This window comes from Pleuronectes platessa, chromosome 18 (assembly GCF_947347685.1).
Source record: "Pleuronectes platessa chromosome 18, fPlePla1.1, whole genome shotgun sequence".
Classification (NCBI taxonomy): domain Eukaryota; kingdom Metazoa; phylum Chordata; class Actinopteri; order Pleuronectiformes; family Pleuronectidae; genus Pleuronectes; species Pleuronectes platessa.
This window is the reverse complement of record NC_070643.1, coordinates 14,575,338-14,595,755: the sequence shown is the minus strand read 5'-3', so window position 1 is coordinate 14,595,755 and position 20,418 is coordinate 14,575,338. Positions and strand designations below refer to the sequence as shown.

At 42.2% G+C, this 20,418-nt stretch overlaps 1 protein-coding gene across 2 annotated transcripts in view; it reads right to left on the bottom strand.

The window, feature by feature from the left end:
- atxn1a (ataxin 1a) overlaps positions 1 to 4,454 on the bottom strand; it is an 84,171-nt gene extending 79,717 nt beyond the window's left edge. For both annotated transcript variants that reach the window (XM_053446006.1, XM_053446007.1), the window contains exon 1: positions 4,296 to 4,454. The gene's annotated coding sequence lies outside the window, so the exon portion shown is untranslated. The remainder of the gene's footprint in view (positions 1 to 4,295) is intronic.
- Positions 4,455 to 20,418: the final 15,964 nt, after the last annotated feature.

Genomic DNA, 20,418 nt, shown 5'->3' with positions numbered 1-20,418 from the left:
ACTCACTCTACCACTGCCAGTATTTGCAGGTTTAAGCATAAAGCCATTTCTGTCTCTTGAGTTCATTCAACCCTGAAATCTCCACCCAGTAGTTACCTGGACATCTCTCTATCTCCCTTAAACACACAACACAACACACATACTCACTAACACACGATTTCCCTATTTTCCCTTTTGTAGGCATCGAATTCCAAAGAAAACACTCTAGCTTGGTCTCACAGATGTGTGTATTCATGTGGGTCTGAGTGTGTGCATCGGCGCACACATATGTCTCTGACAAATGAGGCAGGCTCAGTTAAATGGCTTGTGATTAGGACACATTGGCGTCTAATTGCCTCTCATTACCATTTGAAAGTGAGTGGCGGCTGAAATCAAAGGCTACGGTGGCAGTGGTAAAGTGCAGCACAGTGCAAGTGCAGTGCGGTGCATGTTCGCACGCGTGTGTAAGTGTGAGAGTGTGTGTGTGGCGGGTGGGTGGAACAGCAAACCTGATTCTCAAACGCATGACCGCACAATAGAGTACTATAGTGTCGTCTTTCTCTGCCTCAAAACCTTCAGGTTCTCCATAATAACTAAGCCCTGACTTTGATCAAATAAAAAGTATTGCATCTGCTTCTCCTAGAAACTGAATCAGAACCTTTGCCAGTCCAACCTGAAACTCTGGAACTCCAGCCAGATCCCGACAAAAGATACTCCCTGTACTTTTCCCTATAGTTTCTTTACTTCCCTATTGAAATAATATTTAGATCTGCACAAAATTTCACACACCCATAGATAGCGTGATTCTTCTCATCAGGATCCATGAATTATTCCCTTGGAAATCTGTGAAAATGTCCAATCTTGCAGTTTTAAAGAAAGTGATAAAAGAAATCTTGGATCTGTGCACATTTTTATTGGGTTTATCCTAAGCCCATGTCCCATCCTTGCACAAAGTTTAACGTTAAGTAGTTTTTGTGTGATTCTGCTGACTGTGGGTGTAAACATAGCCTCCTTGGCGGAGTTAATGGTGATTTTCTAGTGTCGAAGTTTGACATGTCTGAAAGCTCCTCACAAGGTCAAACTTTCCCTCGAACCTCTGTTTAGCCACCTTGTCAAAAATCCTGTCTATCTCCACACTCAACCCTATGTATTAACATCTCCTTCCTCTGGCCATTTACACACCATCCATAAGACAGCAAGACGTTAGCTGTCAGCCTCCATCCTGAAATACCTGCTGCCCAAACAGCTGAGTTTAACCTTTGTTCACCCTCAAACTTGAAATTCCTTCTTAAAAATAATGGCATGTACAGTTTCCACTCTGCTTAACTCACATCTGCGAGGCAATATCTGTCACGGCACCAAAAACGTCCCTCTTCAACTTGTCGCTCCCTTCTGCAATCTGCCACCACTGCAGTACAGGAAACTGAAAATCGAATAATGTGTTGTAAAATATAATATCATGGTCTTAACATCTCTATTGATCAGAGTTCCTTCTCTGCACAAGATAAGACATGGGGTTTTATGTCTGTCTTTTGACTTTGATAGTTCCGCTCCCTGTCTCAGGTTATCAGAAAAACTCTCAAGATCAGTGACCTCTTTGTCACCTACAGTTTTGTCATCAGCCATCGACCTAAGACTGAAATAAACCTTCCTCTCTATGGTATTCCTTACACCTGAGGATATTTAGTCATCCATCTCTTTTTCACTTTTAAAAACACAACACAGATTCGCCCTGCTCCTTGTTGTTGTTATTGATTTACGCCGATGACAAACTGTGTATAACATTACAAACACAAGCAGGTATAGCAAGTTATTAGTATGTTTATTCTTTTTCCTGTTGCTGCATCCGTCAATGTATAGGGCAAACAGACCACTGATCATGAAAAATCACCTTATGGCTGCGGTCTAAATTAAATTATTCACAAATGTATCGACAGTTCTCCTAGCTCATACAAAATATACCCTGTAATATATTGATATGCTGAGGGCATACGAATTAGCTATATCAGGAGAACTGATTAATGACCACCACATAAGATCACGTGTCATTTCTCTTCTACTAATGTTTATTAATAAGCACAGTGCGAAGAAGTTGTGCTAAACAGACGTTGCAGTGTAGATTGCTATTACTATTAGCTTTTTCCTCTCCTGGTAAAGAAAATAGCAATTGGAACCTGATCACAGAAAACTAGAAAAAATATTCAAACTTGTTAAAGTCATGTAAACTGACTAATTAAGTGTCGAAGAAAATTGTGTTTACAGCATAAAAAACAAATTCAATATATCGGTATTCACTCCATAATTAAACATGTTTACTTGCGTCACTCACAGCGAACAGTGCTTCTAAAAGCAGTCATCCATTTTTCCTCAAGCAATAAAGATAAGACACAATGTGATGGCAGCAGATGAAATTACCAAAACGTTGAAGTCAATTAATACGTTTTAATGGATAATGGAAGTGCTTGAATGATACAATCGGCGTGAGAAGCCACATTTCTGTAAATTACTATATCACATAAATATTTTCTTGCCAGACACTCAATTATAAAAAAAAACTAGAATAGCATTAGTCAAGTACACAGGGTCCAACCATCCCCTTAAATTCCATCCAGCAGCATCAATTTGCACACGCTCACAGAGATTGGACCAGAATTTTCCCCCAGCAAGTTTTTGTGGTTTTCTGTGAAGTCCCTTTTTTTGTGTAATTCTACAAACTACCAGACAAACAAACAAACTAGAATGTCACTCAGTGGAGTGCATATCTCCACCAAGGCCCCAAAGCCCACTTATCAGACCACATATTAACTCACTAGATCAAGATTTCTATTTGGATCTGCTTTGAATTGCAGACATTTGTATAGCTGATTTCTTTCATCAAGACCCATGAATTATTCCCTGAGATGTTAGGGGAAAAGCTGAAAACAGTCTTATCTCCCAATATTAAAGTAAGTGCTCAAAAATTCCCAGTTCCACCCCCTGATCTAGAGGTTAACCAATCTTCTCTTCTCTGACTCACATCTTTCCACCGAGTGTCTTTTGGAAAAATTCCAGTGGGTTTTTGTGTAATCTTGCAAACAAACAGACAGGGGGTGAAAACATAGCCTCCTTGTTCAAGATAATAAGTAAAGATTGGAGTTAAAAAATACATGTGCAACAGTTTTATGTTCCCAAATATTAAGTTAAAGATGCATATATCAATATATTTATAATTTATATTCCTGGTTCAGGTGCCTTCAGGGCTTGTGATGACATGTTTGTGTAGTCTATAGCCCGAGGGGAAACACGTCAACAAGCACCAGGACATGCTTAGAACATGAGAATACACACAATCAACAAGTACATGGAAGCTGCACCACTGCCTCTGTGCAGAACACAGACCCCATCGCAAAGAGCAGAACAACTGGTTGCAGCTTCTCCGTGAGAGCTGCGGCTTCTCCCGCTCACACGTGTCCGTCTATCTCATTTGGATTTGCAGTGTTGGATCCACCGGGGACTCGCCGCCTTCCCCGAGTGCAACTCCGAGGTGTAAACAGAGTAAAAATAGTCCGCGATCACAGGCTTCCCTACGGTCCCGTTATATAATAGTCCAAGCTCGGATGAATGACATCACGGGCAGTCCAGCGATCACAACCCCTATGTCCTTTACGGCCAGCGGGGCAATGTAGAAAACACCGAGGGGCAGCGTGTAACACAAATACGGACACACAACCGAGAGTCAGAACGTGCACAAGCGATGGAGCGGTTTCTCCAGCGCCGGACAGACAGAGCAGTTGCTCGTCTCGACACTTCCGCGATGGGGAACCGTGAATAAAAAAAGCCCCACTCCGTCTTTGACAGTGCTTGCAAGTGCGAAAAGAGTTTTTAAAAGAAGACGGTTCACGGGTTCGTGGTGTTCAGCGGTGTTTGTCGCTGTTTCACTGCCGAGGAACAGAGTAAGAAGAGCCGAGCTCGAGTGGCGCAGTTAGTGAGAAGCGCAGCGGCCGCCCGACGCCGGCTCGCCCCGCGGACTGCGCGCCTCGCTCGGTCACAGCCCGGCCGCAGGTCCCGCTGCCTTCCCAGGTTCTTAAACACTACTTGCGCTCTCGGACGGACGTGACAGGGACACGCACATGAGCCCCGGACGACCCGCTACCGCTCGGGCACTTAAAAACGAGGTCAGGAGGCGAAGTAAACATTTTTTTTTTAAGTAAACCAAAGCGCCACCCTGCCCCGGTTCTTCCAGCCATTTTCTCTCTAACCCAGCTCCCAAATACAGAACAAGTAGAGGTGGAGGAGAAGCAATGACAGGCCGGAGGAAGGAGTTCACTGGGACTTACTGTGGTGTGTAACGGGCTGCTGCGGAGTTTGTGTCTCTCCTTGTTGCCAGGGCTCCACGGCTCTGCTCCGGCGCTGACGGTGGAAAGCGTCTCCCCCGCCTAATGATGTCTGCGGCTGGCAGCTAATAGCTCTCTGCCCGCCCCCACCTCCAGAGAGAGAGAGAGAGAGGCTGAGCGAGGTAGAGAGAGAAAGAGCGGTTGAGCGAGGGAGAGAGAGAGAGAGACCGAGAGCAATACTATGAGATAGAGTGAGTGAGAGAAAGAAAGAGAGAGAGAGAAAAAGAGATACACTATGAGAGAGAGAGAGAGAGAGAGAGAGAGAGAGAGAGAGGAAGAGAGAGAGAGAGAGAGAGAGAGAGAGAGAGAGAAAGATACACCATGAGAGAGAGAGAGAGCAGAAATGGAGCAGTTTGTAAGCTACTCATGCAAAAGTGTGTGAGACTGAGCAAACACACAAAGAATTACAAGGTAAGTTCAGTGACAGTAGCCACCAGCATAAATTCACATATATATCCAAGCACCAGGAGTGTGTGTCTGTGTTTCAAATAATAGTTTAAGGTTTGACTCTAGTAAACAAGTCTATTCTAAATTCTAAAAAGTTGAATATATATCAGTTTCTTTACCCAGTGATAATGAACATTAAAAGCTGCAAACCTCAGCGCCATTAATTTTTAAGTTATGAGACTCACGAGTGCAGCTTTGATGAACTATTCTCTGCTAATTTTCCACCATATTTTTCATAGGTCGATTTGTTTTGTGACACAAAAGAAGAGTGGATCATAATGTAGCTACACGTGTGTGTGAGAGGAAAAGGATAAAAAGAGGAAGAGGAAACATATTTTACATTTGAATTGATGTTTTCATGTTTCACTGTATTTTAAAATGTCTATTCTAAATTCTAAAAGTAATTTTTCTGTACTTGAGTATACAGGTATATTCTAGTGTTACTACTTTAAATTAAGTAGGTAAATAAAAGTAATAGATGTGATTATTTATATACCAATACTGCATAAGATAGGATGAATTTGTTGTTAATGTAAGTGTGTACAATACAAATAACAAAAGCCAGTAAATAAAAGTGAGTAAATATCATTAGAGCACTAGTTTTTATACAATGCAATAGCTCATTAGCTCAAGTGGTTTACAAATACCTGGACCCAAACATAGAGATGTCATCTTTACTCAGGTCAGGACACACAGGAAATCTGAACAGTTCATGCAACAGGCTGCATTTTGAGTTACTGCACAGGAGTACCCCAGGGCAGTCGTCTTGGCCCCCATCTTTTCTCATGACCATCAATTAATATAACAGTGTTTATATTTTTTCATTAAAATCTGACAATTAACATGCAAAAGAGAAATCAAATAATCAGATATTTTTGTCATGTTAAAAAAATCTATAAACTACATCATTGGATTGTAAGCACCTGAATCTTCTGTTTACCTTTGCACTAGCATTTTCTAAATCTTCATAGACACATTTTGAATGTATACAATAATCAGCATCAGTAATATGAAATATATATATGAAACAAATCATTACATCATTGAGCTACATTCACTGCTCTAATTAGGTCACCACAGACATGTTGAGGATGTATCTGATTTTTACGAAACACTGGTTGCTATTGATTACATCTTGAGCTCAGGCCTGTATGTGATATCACATGTTTGCCATGTTTACATGTGATTGCACCCTAAACCTTTGGCCTTTCTCAGAATGCCGATGTCAGGCCATAAGGTCCTGGCAGGCGTCTGAGGTGCAGAGTTTGGGATCGTGGAGAGACTCAGCTCTCAGCCGGAGGCAACGACTGACAGTCAGCTGACCGTGACAAGGTGGAAAATCTCATACACACAAGCACACGTACGCACACAAACACGTAGGCACACAAACACACATGCACACAAATACCCATAAAGACACATAAACCATGATGGAGCTTTACTGGAATTCATGTTGTTGAAAGAAATATGTGTTCTCATGATTCAGTTTATTATGTTTCACTCTAAGATGCTAAATTCAATTGACTTTACATACTTGGCCATTTCAATAAGCTTGCCAGGTTCAGCAGTTTCCTACACATGATCTGTTAGTACACTAAGGAACAAGTATTTAAAAAAACCCACGTTCAAATCAAATACAGAATTGGCAAACACACAGGAAAGAGTTGAATCAGCTGGCAAAGTCAGTCCATTTAACCCCTCCCCTCTGTTTTGAGCATATCTTTTTATAATGTTGACCTCAGTGACCTCGTCCAGATTTCCAATATGGCAGCGAGCGTCTTCGCCTCTTCGTCACGGGAGAGTGCAACCTGACACTGACCATGAGCTTCAGGGTGCACGAGGCCGCGGAGAGTGACAGACGATCAGGGATGTATTCCACTCCCTGCCAGTCACTCAATAAGTGGCCTATTGTGCAGCACTCCATTGTGCCCCTGTCACATGCACGCCAAACAAAGGGCCGGAGAGGTAGACGGCCCTGTGTGCCAGGAGGCTAGCATTACATTCATGGCCTGGATGCATAGAAATGAAGGGGCACAGTCTGGCGGGTGAATGGACTTTGATATTTGAATGGAAATGTCTCAGTTCACAACCATTTATCCTGCAGACTATGTAATTTGCTGTGTGATACCTGACGTCCCTGTGAAGCTCCCTGTCGCACTGTGTTTGAGTTACCTTGAGAAAAGGAAGAGCCCACAGAACAACTTGTTTCTGGATAAATCACAGAGTTACCGGATTAGTGATTTAATTGCAGTGCTGCTTAGTGTCTTGCCTGCTCACATAGCTGCCTGCATATACACATTTGCATTCACACAAGCATGTACTTGCAGCAGTCCCACTCTACGTGTGCCTACAGGTATACACCCTCTTACTCTCACTCTAGAAGGATGCAAGGCTTTACATATAGAAGGCTTGATACTACTATAGCAAAATTGTTTGGGCCCAGATTTGGCCCATGTTGTCACACTGACTTCCGGCCCACATGCGGCACGGAACGATGGCACAGCGGCGGCCCACCCCTGTTTGCCAGTTGTCAACCAAATGTGGCCCGGATTTGTTTTGTGCTATTTGGGCCATATTCTCCATTTACCACTTGGGCTGCTTTAGGTTCACATCCAGATTACACCATGCCTAGAGCTCCACACATTTGCCAAAAACAGCCCACACTTGTATCAGGCTATTTGAGGCTATCGTTTGCTATGTTAGAAGAGAGCCACTTTGGGCTCACATCCATTTTGTGCTGGCCACAGAGAGGGTGCTGCATCATCGCCTGAAGTGGCCCACATCCGTATGCTATTTGGATCCACAATTAAAGCAACGCAGGCAGAGGAAATCTGTTAAAGTCTTACTTCCAATGCCTTGCACCATTCTGAGCACAATGGGAATGCATTCTATGGTTGTATGTGGGCGTGTGCAGGGCCATGGCGTGTCTGAGGAATAATAAAGAAGTACTCTCAGAGGAGGAGCAGATTCTAAGAGGGTTGGCTTACTCCCTGGAGATGTTCCTGTGTTCTTTGTAGAAGGTGTGAACCATACACCGCCAGGGACAACCAAAGTGTACAAGGTGTGGCCTGAATGGGACGGGCCCGCAGATATGGAGAGCGGCTGTTTAAACCATCCCTCTAAGACCATTTTGTAAGGTGATATGACTAACATTTGAAATGTAAAGTTTTTTAAATCCTAGCGATTAAAAGGTTATTTCAGGGGAAAGAGTTCTTAATTAATTATTAGAGACAGATTATCAAGCAGTCGAACCAGTCAATGAAAATAAAAGCAGAAAAGCGAATGCCAGACTATTTGAGTCTGGTTTAAACTTGCACAAGTCTACTCAACCATAGATGTTCAGCTAATCAGAGTTATACACTTCACCAACAAGTCAACACAAACAAGGGATTGGACACTTCACCTGGGATATGAATAAATAACCCACCAAACTTAAAACATGCACCGAGATCGATAAATAATTCATCATCATCAGCCTTTGGATCCTGCTCATAGGGGATTTTCTGAGATGTTGATGGTCACGGACATGTCGACTTTACTGGAGGACGGACCGACAGTGTCTAAAGTGCACGCCACTTACTATGACACACTCAGTTACTGAGCACCCTGGGCTCTCTTCAGATGATTTCATTTTCTTCATGTTTGTGTGTGAGTGTTTTATGATTTACCCGCTCGGCCGGTGTGAAATATGATCAGGGAGGAAGGGTGAGCCAGAGCGCTGACATGTTAGCTCTTCACATTCTCAGCGATATCCAATAAGGACTTTGTTTGTGGAAGAGTAACGCTGGTGCAGTGTGCTTTGAAAGCAAATGTCACTTCAGATTTCAAGGCCAATGTCGGCTGAGGTTCTCTCCCCACAGTGTCTCGCAGCTGCTCACTGCTCCCCCTTTTGCTCAAATATGGAAGTGTTTACCACGTTTCAGGGTCAAATGCTAGACAGCGTCCTATCAAACACTATGCATGTATATATTGTCCTCAAATACTTTTCATTCATTATAATCTGCTTATAAATCATAGATAACATACTCCTACATAAGCATTAGCTAGGGCTTGTAATTATTTCATAATAATTAAATAAATGGGAATTTTGACAGATGTGATTTTTTTTTATCTTGATATAATTGCAAGTCATATCGCCCAGTTTTACAGTTAGCTTTCCGTGTCACCTGTTTATTTTCATTCAATTGACCATTAGACAACTAACTTTAACTACTTAAAAAAGAATTCCAGATTTTTTCCAGATTTCCACTTATAGACAATGTTAAATGTTCAATCTGTTTTTCCATGAGTTCACATGGTGAGCTGCCGGTTTCACTTGCTAACACTTGTATTCTCTAAGAAATTGGGTTCAGGTTACTGCTAACTCAATTATTCAATGTTATCTTTAAGATCCAGATCATAATTAATGATTGATACCGCCCAACAAAGGCATGTCTGTATGATGTGTGATCTAGTCTTAATTTGATTCTTTCTTGCTTTCGTACGACAGCTTCATCACTTCACTTCTTAAATCTTGTTTCCCATTCCTCTCCTATAATGCCGGTGTCACTTGTGATATTCATGTTGAATTCTAAATGTTAGAAGAGTTTCAGTAGCATCTGAATCAGTAATTAACTTTCACAAACTCTCTAAAATACCAAATTTTTCACACCACTTCTCTATGAACCAAATTACACAGGCTTAAAGTTGCCCTTGCAAGTGTAATCCTACAGCAAACGCCTGCTATTGGCCAACCTGTTCTCACACACCTTCCCCATTCTGCGAGGAGGGAGAACGAAGCGGCGAGGATTAGAATGCAAAGAGAGTTCCCTAATCTGTGAATTAACAGCAGCCAATTGAATCTGTCCGACCTGGGCCGTCAGATTTTGGGAACTAATCTGGAGAACCTCAGTGTGATCTGTGTCAAAGAATCCCAGAGCTAATTGGAATTGAGGAACATAGACATAGTTTGCTCACTCCATTCTGCTCCTGCATGCTCACGGAGAAACGTGACATCTGAATGTTGTCGTGCAGGAGATCAGAAGTGACATTATGTTTTTTTTCGTCTTTGATAAAACATGAAGACGACTGGAAAGGGAGGCGCAGAGCAGAGGAGGGTATGGTGTGTTTCAGCTGAGCTCCTTCTGTATGGAAAATAATTGTCTCTCAGTTCTAGACCAGAAACTTATTATTAGACTGCTGCCTTTGTAGATGAGACTGCAATATCACAGAAACACATAATATATATTTTTTACTTATTACACAGACTCTGAAGTGTTGTTTTACCCTTTCCAGTCCCTGTTTGAATCTCTAATCAGATTGGTGCTAATATTTAATGCCACGTTAACCTTTATAGTAATTGACTTTGCTGAAGGCGTCAGTTCTATAAAGTTCCCTTCTAAACAACATTTAAAATCACCTCATCCGGACTTGAACATATAAATATCAGTCCTGTAAACACTGATTTTCTCTTCAAGATTCATAAATTAATCTGGGAAATTGGTGAAAATGCCCCAAATAAACACCCAAGTAAAATTAAATCCTTGAATCAGCACCAACGGGTTCTCCCCTCACCCGTACAACATCCTTCCACTGAGTTTTATAATGAGCCATTAAGTAGTTTTATGTAGTGCTGCAAAGAAATAAACAATCCTCCTTCTTGGCCGAGGTAAAAAGAGAATGCTTTGTAAATCATGCTTGTGTTGGTTTAATAAGGGCTGTACATGGATAACACTGTCATATCTGAGCCACCCTCCTCCAACTGAGCAGTGACTTTAATTATTGACCTGGCGAGGGAGAGACTACACTACAGTACACACACACACCCACACAAACACCCTGTAGGCACACCCCTGTGCAAACAGCAGGGATATCAGGACAGGTCTCTGCAGTGCACAGCCACAAACTCCGGGGTCAGCGAGGAGTCAGCTGGATAATACATGAGCTTGGAAGAGGCCTCTCACAAATCTGCGGCGCTCGCCTCGTACACCCCAGCCTGTCTGATATCCCCCCCCCCCCCGCTTGTTTGTGCGAGACAGTGTGACTGTGTTTGAACAAAGAGAGACAGTGACAGCGCTAGGAGCCGGCGAGCAAGCAGCGAAGGAGGGAAAGTGGAGCAGAATCTCCCTTTTGATCTATTGCGAAGTCGGCGAGAGCAGCTTTGAGAAAAATTTCAACAACTCTGACAATCGATGAGAGCTTATTGTCTGACATTTTAGGAAATAGAAAAACTGGACGAGATCGATATTATACTCTTATATTAGCGTCGTTTCATCAGTGTGACGCTAGCCAGCGGTCAGTTTGCTTAGCTTAGCATATAAATTAGAAAAAGTTCATATGCAGCACTATGTGTTAGACTTAGGGCTGGGCCAGAAAACAATATTTATAATTATTGCAATATCGTTTTCATCAATAGCAATATAAGAAAGGTCAAAAATATATATCAATGTAGTCCTTGTGGATCGTGAAAGCACAATGAGGAGCTTCAATACATAATGGATCCACCTCAGGATCATAAGATGTTTTCACCCAGTCCATTTGTGATATTTATCGTGATAATTATCAATATCGACCGATAAGGAAATGTAGCAAGAAAGCTAATGATAGAATTTTAAACAATTATTTCATTTATTTCACAAGGATCACCTCCAGAAACAGTCGAGGATTTTACACAACTGTGAACTGAGCTGGATTTGGAACTGCTGTTCGAAACCTATTTGAAGATATATCTGCACTATGGTTATTTCTCAGTATCTTTATGCTGAATTTTGATTAACACCAGATGAATTGTCCTGTAGCTCTCAGGCCTGCATTATTGTAAAGGTTGTAAAAGGACAAGTGAAGCGAGAAGACAGCACACTACTGCAGATGCCCCGTCTTGCCCCGGGCATTGATCACAATGCGTCACGGCCGTCGATCAATACTGTTCTGCGGCTTTACCTGCTGACCGCCATCATTAGCACCTTCCATCGCGTTCCACCTCTGTAGCCCCCCCCCCCCCCGACGCCATCAGCCACCTGTCTCAGCAGCTCCTCTTTCTTTGCGGGGAGGAGTTACAGGCACTTTTATCGAGCTTTAAAGGTGCTGATGGGCGGATTTTGTAACTTTCTGAGAGAACTGAAAAGTAAATCTTCCGTTTACAGTCTAATGCTATGCTAAGTGGATGCCGCACCAGCTTGAGAGTGGAGTCAATCTTGTCATCTCAGTAATGGCAAGAAGGTGAGTGAGAGTTTCCCCCAGAAATCAGACACATTTTTATTTAAAGGACTGAGTCTTACCGCAGCTTTCATGTTATCTCTTCCTCGGTTTCCTCTGATTTTCAAACTATGGTTATATTTGAAGCACAGTCATTTCACTCTAGTCTGTGCAGGTTAAAGTGATTTACTGCTTCTCCCTATCAGAGTGTGAACCATGCAGTAACATTCGCCAAGGTGGTTATGTTTTCATCTGTATTTGTATCTTTGCATGTCTTATTATTTTGTTGCGGATACGGATGAGGGGGCAGATGAAGGAATCTTTTTTCACTCTCTTTAACATTGTGAGAAGCTGTTTTTGACGTTTTCACTGATAAAAAAAGTCAGGCATGTTTAAGGAACTGCAATCGTCTGCTAGCGGTGCAGCTTGATTGAATTTAAGGGGACTGTTGAGCCTTGGTGGAGGCATGGGCTGAGTGTCATTCTAGTTCAATATTTAGACTTTGGTCACTGCATCTCTATCTGTAATCTCACTCATCCTCTGATTCTGCCACTAAAGTTATTTGACCGAAGAGGCCGCCATCTTCAAACAAATTGGACGTGTAGAAGGATATTCAATTTTAAAAGCCTTTTTTTCAAAAAACAATCAATAAAGTAGTTATCAACACCAAGCTCCCCCCCCAATCCCCCGCCCCCCACACACACACGCCACAAGAGGCCTGAAAACGTTGTGCTTGTGAAAACTCTGCAACACCATCGATTAATCTTTATCACTGTGCTTCTTGGTGCGTGCGCGTCTGAGCGCTCGCGTAAGTGGAGAAAAGCTCTCTAATTGAGAGACTCGCAGTACAAAGTTGCTGAGTGTGTTCTGACTTGTTTTCTTTACACTGGACGAGAGTCAAACCTTAATGTTTGCATGTGATTATGTGGGATTATGTGTTGTCTCTGCGTGGGGGGTACAATGGATTCAATTATTACAGTATATGAGGTAGCTATTTGTGAATTCACACACTCCCCATGGTTAATTTGTGTCTGAGAAAAGTGACATTCTCCCTCAAAGGTCATTTCTTGACCTTTTGTCTCAGTGTCTGCCTGTGAATTAAGGTTTTTGAGGTTTGGGAAAAATCACTTACATCATAAAGTCTAAATGAAGCAGCGGTTTATCTTTAAAAAGGCAGAATCTACTGCACAGATGTGTGTATATTCATCATTTTGGCCCATGTTATGCTCCACAACTTGCATGTGATTGTTGACTGTGTGCCTCGATACCTCATCGCCTCATCGTGTGTTCACTCTATCAACGTCACACTGCTGGATCAGCCTCTCATTTTCATCTGAATCAAGTTAGACAAGCTCGGTATTCTGTTGGCAGGCTTCCTCTGCAACCTCCTGATGTTCACATCAGCTGATGGTCACCCTCAAACGTGTTGTCAACACGGAGAGCACGTCAGTGTTTGAACTCTAAAATGAACGGATTAATGTTATAAACTATAGATGAACTCATCAGATAGGGACACAGAGATGATTGCACATCCCGCCTCTGTAGAATATTAATGCAAAGAAATACAGTGAAAAGAGTTTCAGAATTTTGGATTCAAATAAAAGCTGCCTAGTTTTATTGCAAGGCCTGCAGTGGTTTCACTCGGCTCTCTCCTCCCTATTCAAACAACCCTTAGTCTCTATTTATAGTTCACTTCCTCTTTCAATTCTCAGTACTCTGGATTTTCAATTATGCAGATTCTTTTAAGTATATTAGCTGGAGTAGCATAACATAACTCAGGCCTGGCCATGGATCATTAGCTGGCTTCAGTATCCACAGCGGGCTGTATTCAATATAAAGCTGTATATGCAGCATAAAATACAGGGAACACTTTGTCCTATAAATGCCCCCAGAGCGCGACACAAGCTTACGATCACCCCCTCTCCAAAGTGTGTGTATCTGAGTCATATACTGCAACTCATGGTCTCTTTTTCTTTGTGTGAGTGCGTATGTGTGTGTGTGTGTAGACAGAATGCACAGCTCATATACAGTGGAAAACTAGGGGTTTCCTGGTTCTCAGAAATATGACAGTGCACTAAACACTCGTAAAAGTTCTACCTGGAACAAAGACACATTTAAGACAGCAGCTGATTATGAAATGATTTATTCATAGACTGTGACGTCTGCTTTCTATGTCGTACAGGAAATGAATGGTATGTGTGTCCGCTGTGGCAACAGGACGGGCATAGCAAACATTTGACACATAACAAACCAAACTAATGGGCAAATGAAGACTTGGACAAACATCTGCGTGATAAGAACTACCTAAAACGACCGAAACCATCTTTGAGAAGAATGTACTTGACATGTACTTTGACTTTTTAGTTTGGTCCGTGTCCCATCCCTGAACATGGTGGAGATGGTTTCATAACTTACACTGCAGCCAGTCACTAGGTAGCGATTGGGATGCTTTGGATTCAGTCATGTTGTCCATCTTTACCGTCAGTCCATGGTTCAGATATGCCATCTGAGTGCTGAGGTGAAACTACAACTCAAAACACCTTAAAAACCTGCATGCATACAACTCCTTATTGAGGATCTAAAAACGGGAATCTATGTTACAGAATCTAAGTTTGACCTTTATGGTGAGATCATTTCACATATGGTCTTCTGAACGTAGTACTTCAATAAAGCTAGGATACTAATATAACAGTGAACATTACAATATCATTTCTAGATCTGTGCACTTTCTGCAAGGATATGCATGCGTGTGATATGACCGTGTGTGTGCTTGTGTTCATGAATGCGCTTGCCCTGCTATAAATAGCAGACCTCCAGTAGCTGACCGAGCATTAACACATGTTGTCAGTCAGCAGGCCAGATTATGACCCATCAGATTGTCGCTCTGCCATCTGGGATGGGATTTCTCAGATGCACCACCCACACTCACTCACTCACTCACTCACACACTCACACACACACACACACACACACACACACACACACACACACAAACACACACACGTATAGACATTAAAACCCACTTGTCATGCTCACTGTACATACTGTACTTCACTATCATCAAATATGTATGGAGGAGATCTCAGTCCTGCACATTATAAAGTTAATTTTTCTGCAACTTATGCCAACATAGTGGATATGAACAAAATTGGATGATTAAATATCCCATTTTGTTTTAATGTAGATTGTTTGAAGGACAAACAACAGCTTTGTACACATCACCAGTGAGGGAAATGGATTTGTATGTCACAGCATGTTACAGTGATAACACTTCCCACTTTCTAACCTTCCATTCAGGTCCTCTGTATGTCCCTCTACTCTTCAAGCCATTCAATAAAAACATCCAATCATATGCATTCATCCTCTGCCTACACAGACATGCCCATCTACACATAAGGACATACAGTGCGCCTACACATGAGGGATTTCTTTTTTAGCTCTCTATGGGACCCCTGGCATACAGTACATACCTCCACCAGGGGGGGGACCAGGTGGTGGGTCTGCTGAGGCCCCAGGGAAGAGCCACTAATCCTGGGTTCACTGCTGGCTGTTGTGGCCTGGATCGTAAAAACTTCTGTTCGTAAAAACACAACCTGCTGCTGAGCGTCCACGCAGCCTCACAGATGACGCACACACTCCACAGAGATTGTCGGGCGAGGGATTAAATTCACGACTCTGTACTGTATGTTCAGTATGTTGATGATGACCACACATGCACACACACACACTGACACCCTCTGCGAGGCCCTGAGGGATTTGTCTTTGGACGTAAGAACAATAAACTCTCTGAGGAGTGACTCTTTGTGTTTATTTAAAGAGTGACAGTGAAGGTTTGGTGTTATTGTTCACGTTGCATGAGCTTAAGTTGTGTAAGAGTATGCACGTGAGCGAAATGATGTGATGTGTTTGTGTGAGTGTGAACTCTCGAGAGGGTGAGGCAGAGGGTGGGGCGCTCGTGGATGTTGGGCAATGCAGAGCAGCTGCTTTGTACACACACACACACACACACACGTACACACACACTGGCATTATCCCACTGCACAATGAGACTCCTGCTCTGTCGTCGGCTGCTTGCCACTTCCTCCTCCTCCTCCTCTCTAGTCTCTCCTCCCTCCATCCGTATATAGTGTAGTACTACATGCTCTGGCTGACAGCTCATGCCGAGCCAGCACATTCCACATTATTACTACTTCAGATGTTTGTGGCCCAGAGGCTCGCTGATTGGCCGAGCGGCCAGGCACGGAGGCTGCTGAGAACCAATGAGGAGCCTGCTACGTGGAGTGAAGACACAAGACTGTAAAGTCAAGGAGGACGCCATCTACTGGGCAAAAGAGAGAATGCCTGGGTTTTTCCAGACAAACACAACTGTGTGTTCATGGAGTGTAATGTAATACTCCATATGAGAGGTTACGTGTGTGTTATAACATTTACTCACACTCATTGTTATGTTGTATTTGCTCTCTTTCCCACACTCCACCTCCACTGACATTTTACTATTTACAATTTTCTCTTTTTCCTTCCAAATCTCTAGATTAAATCTTCCTCATACACCTTCATTAGAGTGGACCTGCAGTCAAGACTGCTGCAGCCATGCCCCTAGGCCGTGGGTGGAAGTAAGCTGAGCCTTTCACGCACATACACACTAAAGGGTTTCTTTATTACTTCACATGATCCACATGATTTGCATAGAGTCATGCAGACGCAGCAGAGTCACGAGTTCAAGCACAACGACCTGCGGCTGAAACCATTGCAGTGTTGGAGAGCGTTCAAAGGCCTGGAAGGTGTTTCTGTGAGGTATCTGAGGGTGGAGTGATGAAAATATCAGTCTGCTGAGTCAGAGGAAAAGACCAGTTGTGACAGAATTGTCGGAGGTGGATCACGTTGTGTAACTCTCTCTCTCTCTTGGTGTGTGTTTGTCTAGTCCTGGGGGATTATTCCCCCAGGACTAGACAGTTTTCCTAAGAGACGACTTCGAATAAATGATATTGTTGCTTTGTGTCTGTCTCTACTAAGATTATTTTTTGCTAACATATTTACGGTATTAAGTTAACAAGATGATAAGATGTCAGTGCTTCAGTGTCAAACAGCAGCCTTTATCTTAATACAAAACAATATTCTGGTTTACGTCGTATTGATCTGATAGATTTTAGTTTGTTCAAGTTCACAATGACTCTTCCATGCACATTAAAGTTAGTCATGGAGTTCCACAAGGCTCTGTGCTGGGACTGATACTTTTCACATTATATATACTTCCTTTCTGCAATATAATAACTCTTTATTATTAGGATGCCCCCGATGAGTCTGTAAAAATCCTCCAGCTGATACAATATTCTGCAGTGCAAGTACTGACAAGAAGTAGGAAAAGCTTATAGCGTATCTGCATTGGCTGTCTGAACAAGAGAAAAAAAACACCTGTCCTTATACTAAGACTTTTAAGAACAAGCTCCAAAGTATCTTGGAAGAGCTTTTAGTCCGTGTGTATCCCCACAGATCTGTTCGTGGGCTTACTTGTGGTTCACAGAATCTCTAAGAGGATGGAGAACGGGAGATTGAGCCTCCGGCTGTCAGGTTGTTCTCCTGTGAAACCAGCTGACAGTTCGGGTCTGGGAGGGAGATACGATTTCTCGACCTTGTGATATAAAGTGCCTTGAGATAATGCATGTGAAGATTTGGTGCTGTAGAAGTAAAATAAGAGTGAATAAGCAGAAATGTTGATTATTCCAAACTGGCAAAATTGGACGAAAGAAGATTAAACGTGGTGTCCATTTTTATGGTGGCCAGGATATGTCTATGTCCCGAAACTGCCAATGATTTCCATTTGAACCGGTTTCAGTGAAGTAAACATCTGAAGTTGGTTCAGACTCGACAATCACAAGCCGCTCTGCCAATGCAAATCCACTGAGAGACTCAAAGAGGAGGCATAAAGCAACACATGCATCATTTTGTAGAACAACTTCCCTTCAAAGCTCCGGCTCTGGTAGCTCTGTTTTTGCAAATGTCATGTTCTGTGCTTGAGTTCAGTTCACAAGAATTGCAACAGAAATCCTCAAGTGTCTCTGTCTGTCTCCCAGTAAGGAAAACGTTGGCTATGGTGTGTGTGTGTGTGTGTGTGTGTGTGTGTGTGTGTGTTTGCCATCTGCATGCGTGTTCATGCACTGTGAGTACATGCGACAGAGAGCAAACACAGAGAGCTGAGCTGTGCAGTGTACTTCTTGTATAATAAGTGAGCGCTTTAGTGGGGCTGGTTGAATTTTAATGGAGTTCTGCGGGGTATTCCATCGCCTCTGGTCCCACGGCTCAAAGATCAGAGAGAATTTCCAAGCATGGTGTCCCTCAGCCGCTTACACTCACTCTCTCTCTCTCTCATTCTCTCTCCTCCTCCACCCTTTTCCCTTCAAATTCTCTTCCCATCTTTTGCAAACTCCCTCCTTACTGATTTTGAACTCCCGTTTCCAAACCTTCCCTTCCTTTTGGGCTTTTTGTCTCTCTCTCTCTCTTAATCCCTCTCTCTGTGTCTCACACTTTCTGTAGCGTTCTCTGTGCCACTCCGGCTCCCTGTGAAATTTGTATTAGAGCCACTTGAGGCGTAATTATTGCTAAGCTTCTCTCAGCTCCCCGGCACAGAGAACAACTCATGACTCCCAGCGTTTAAAAAAAAACACTTGCCACTGAAGGACAAAATGCTGTGATGAACTTTTTAAAATCGCGCACAATGGCTGACAAAATGTTTGGTTGGTTTCTCTTTTTCCCCCAATGCACAGAGATTATACAACAGAAAGCTCATTTTCTCACTCCCTCACAGCCCCTTCAGGGACTTTAATACTTATATCTAAGTTCTACAAGCTTAAAATTTATGTGAGATGTTACATTTATAATTCAGAGAGTGCAATTACATAGGTTCATGCATTAGGCCACATTTGGGTGCAAGTTGATCAACTGATGCATAGGCAGAAATGAATGTAGGAACATGTTGACTCATAGAAAGCCCTGATTATTGGCTGTGATTTGTGTTTTGTGCGCATGTTGGTTTGAGAAAGTTGGCATGAGGCCGCTGATGATTACCAATTCATAAGGATTAATGGTTGCTATTTAAAAACCTCGCCATTCTGAGAAGAGCCGAGCAAACGCACTTCCTACTGGGACCCTGAGACAAGATATGCCCCTGGCTAATTTTAACATGAACGCAGCACTTCAAAATTGAACTCGGCAGCGATTCAGCACTGGAAATCACAAAATTAAATCATGTTACATAAATGAACCGTCTCTGGTGAACGCATCTTGTCTGCCATTTTAAATATTTATTGATTATCTGGGATTACATTAAATAAATCAAAAAAACAAAAAGGTTATTTATCTGGTTTGCTTCATCATTACTATAAGATCTAGATGAGCTGAATTATCGATAACTTGACTTCCTGTAGATTGTTGATATTTTTGTTTCTTATCCAATCAGGTAGTTTAATCATTGGGTTACAGGCGAATCTCTCTCACACACAGACACAGACACACACACACACGACCTTGAAACTGTACTATCACTGCAGAGCTCGATTAGGATCAGACATTGTAGCATCATGAGGAAAATAGCTGTAAACTGCACAATATTATGCACAAAAATCATCTAATACTGCTCGTTTGGATTGGATCAGTGCATCAACTCCCTTCTCGTTAATGATGATTGATCCATCAATAAGAAAGTACAGATATTTGCTGATACAAGTAGTATTCTGAAAATAACTCAACTTCAATAAAGTACAGATACACGTAAATAGTACTCAAGTAACAAAGTAAATGCTCTTATTGCATCTACTCAGCTTTTTAAGCTAACGGTCAAATAATTTCCCATTATTTCACAAGAGATTTTCTCTTTTCATCACGACATCACATTCTTGTGATTCAGCAACCAGTTAGGTCTGCTGAAAGTTGGTGATTTGTTTTGGTGCAAAAATAAGATCTGACCTCACAACTTGAGTGTAAAGACTATAAATAATAATATATTTTTTCCACTTTATCGCCAGTGATAAATATATGATGTGAGAAATACAGATTTAATAGTTTAAAAGCTGGAAAACCTTTCAACAGCAAAAAAAAGGTTGCCAAAGTATATTGAACTAAAGAACTGCATTTACTTTGATCTCACAACTCAATACTGGGTCTTGGGATATACATTTAAATTTACACACACGCACACATGATCGTAATATACTCAATATCTGCACCTGACCGAGAACATAACAACCCTGCGTGAAAGAAACCGTTTTTTTCAAACCAGTTACAGGCTTTGTAAACAGCTGCAGTCTCTTTTTTTTTATCTCCTAGTAAAACATTGCCTGGTGTGACCTGTGGCCTAATGATTCCTCACACACTGATATCTCTGCTCCAGTCGGGAGTTTGCAGACGTCAGCTGACAAAAAAAGGCGGCTTCAGATATCACGCAGCAAAGATA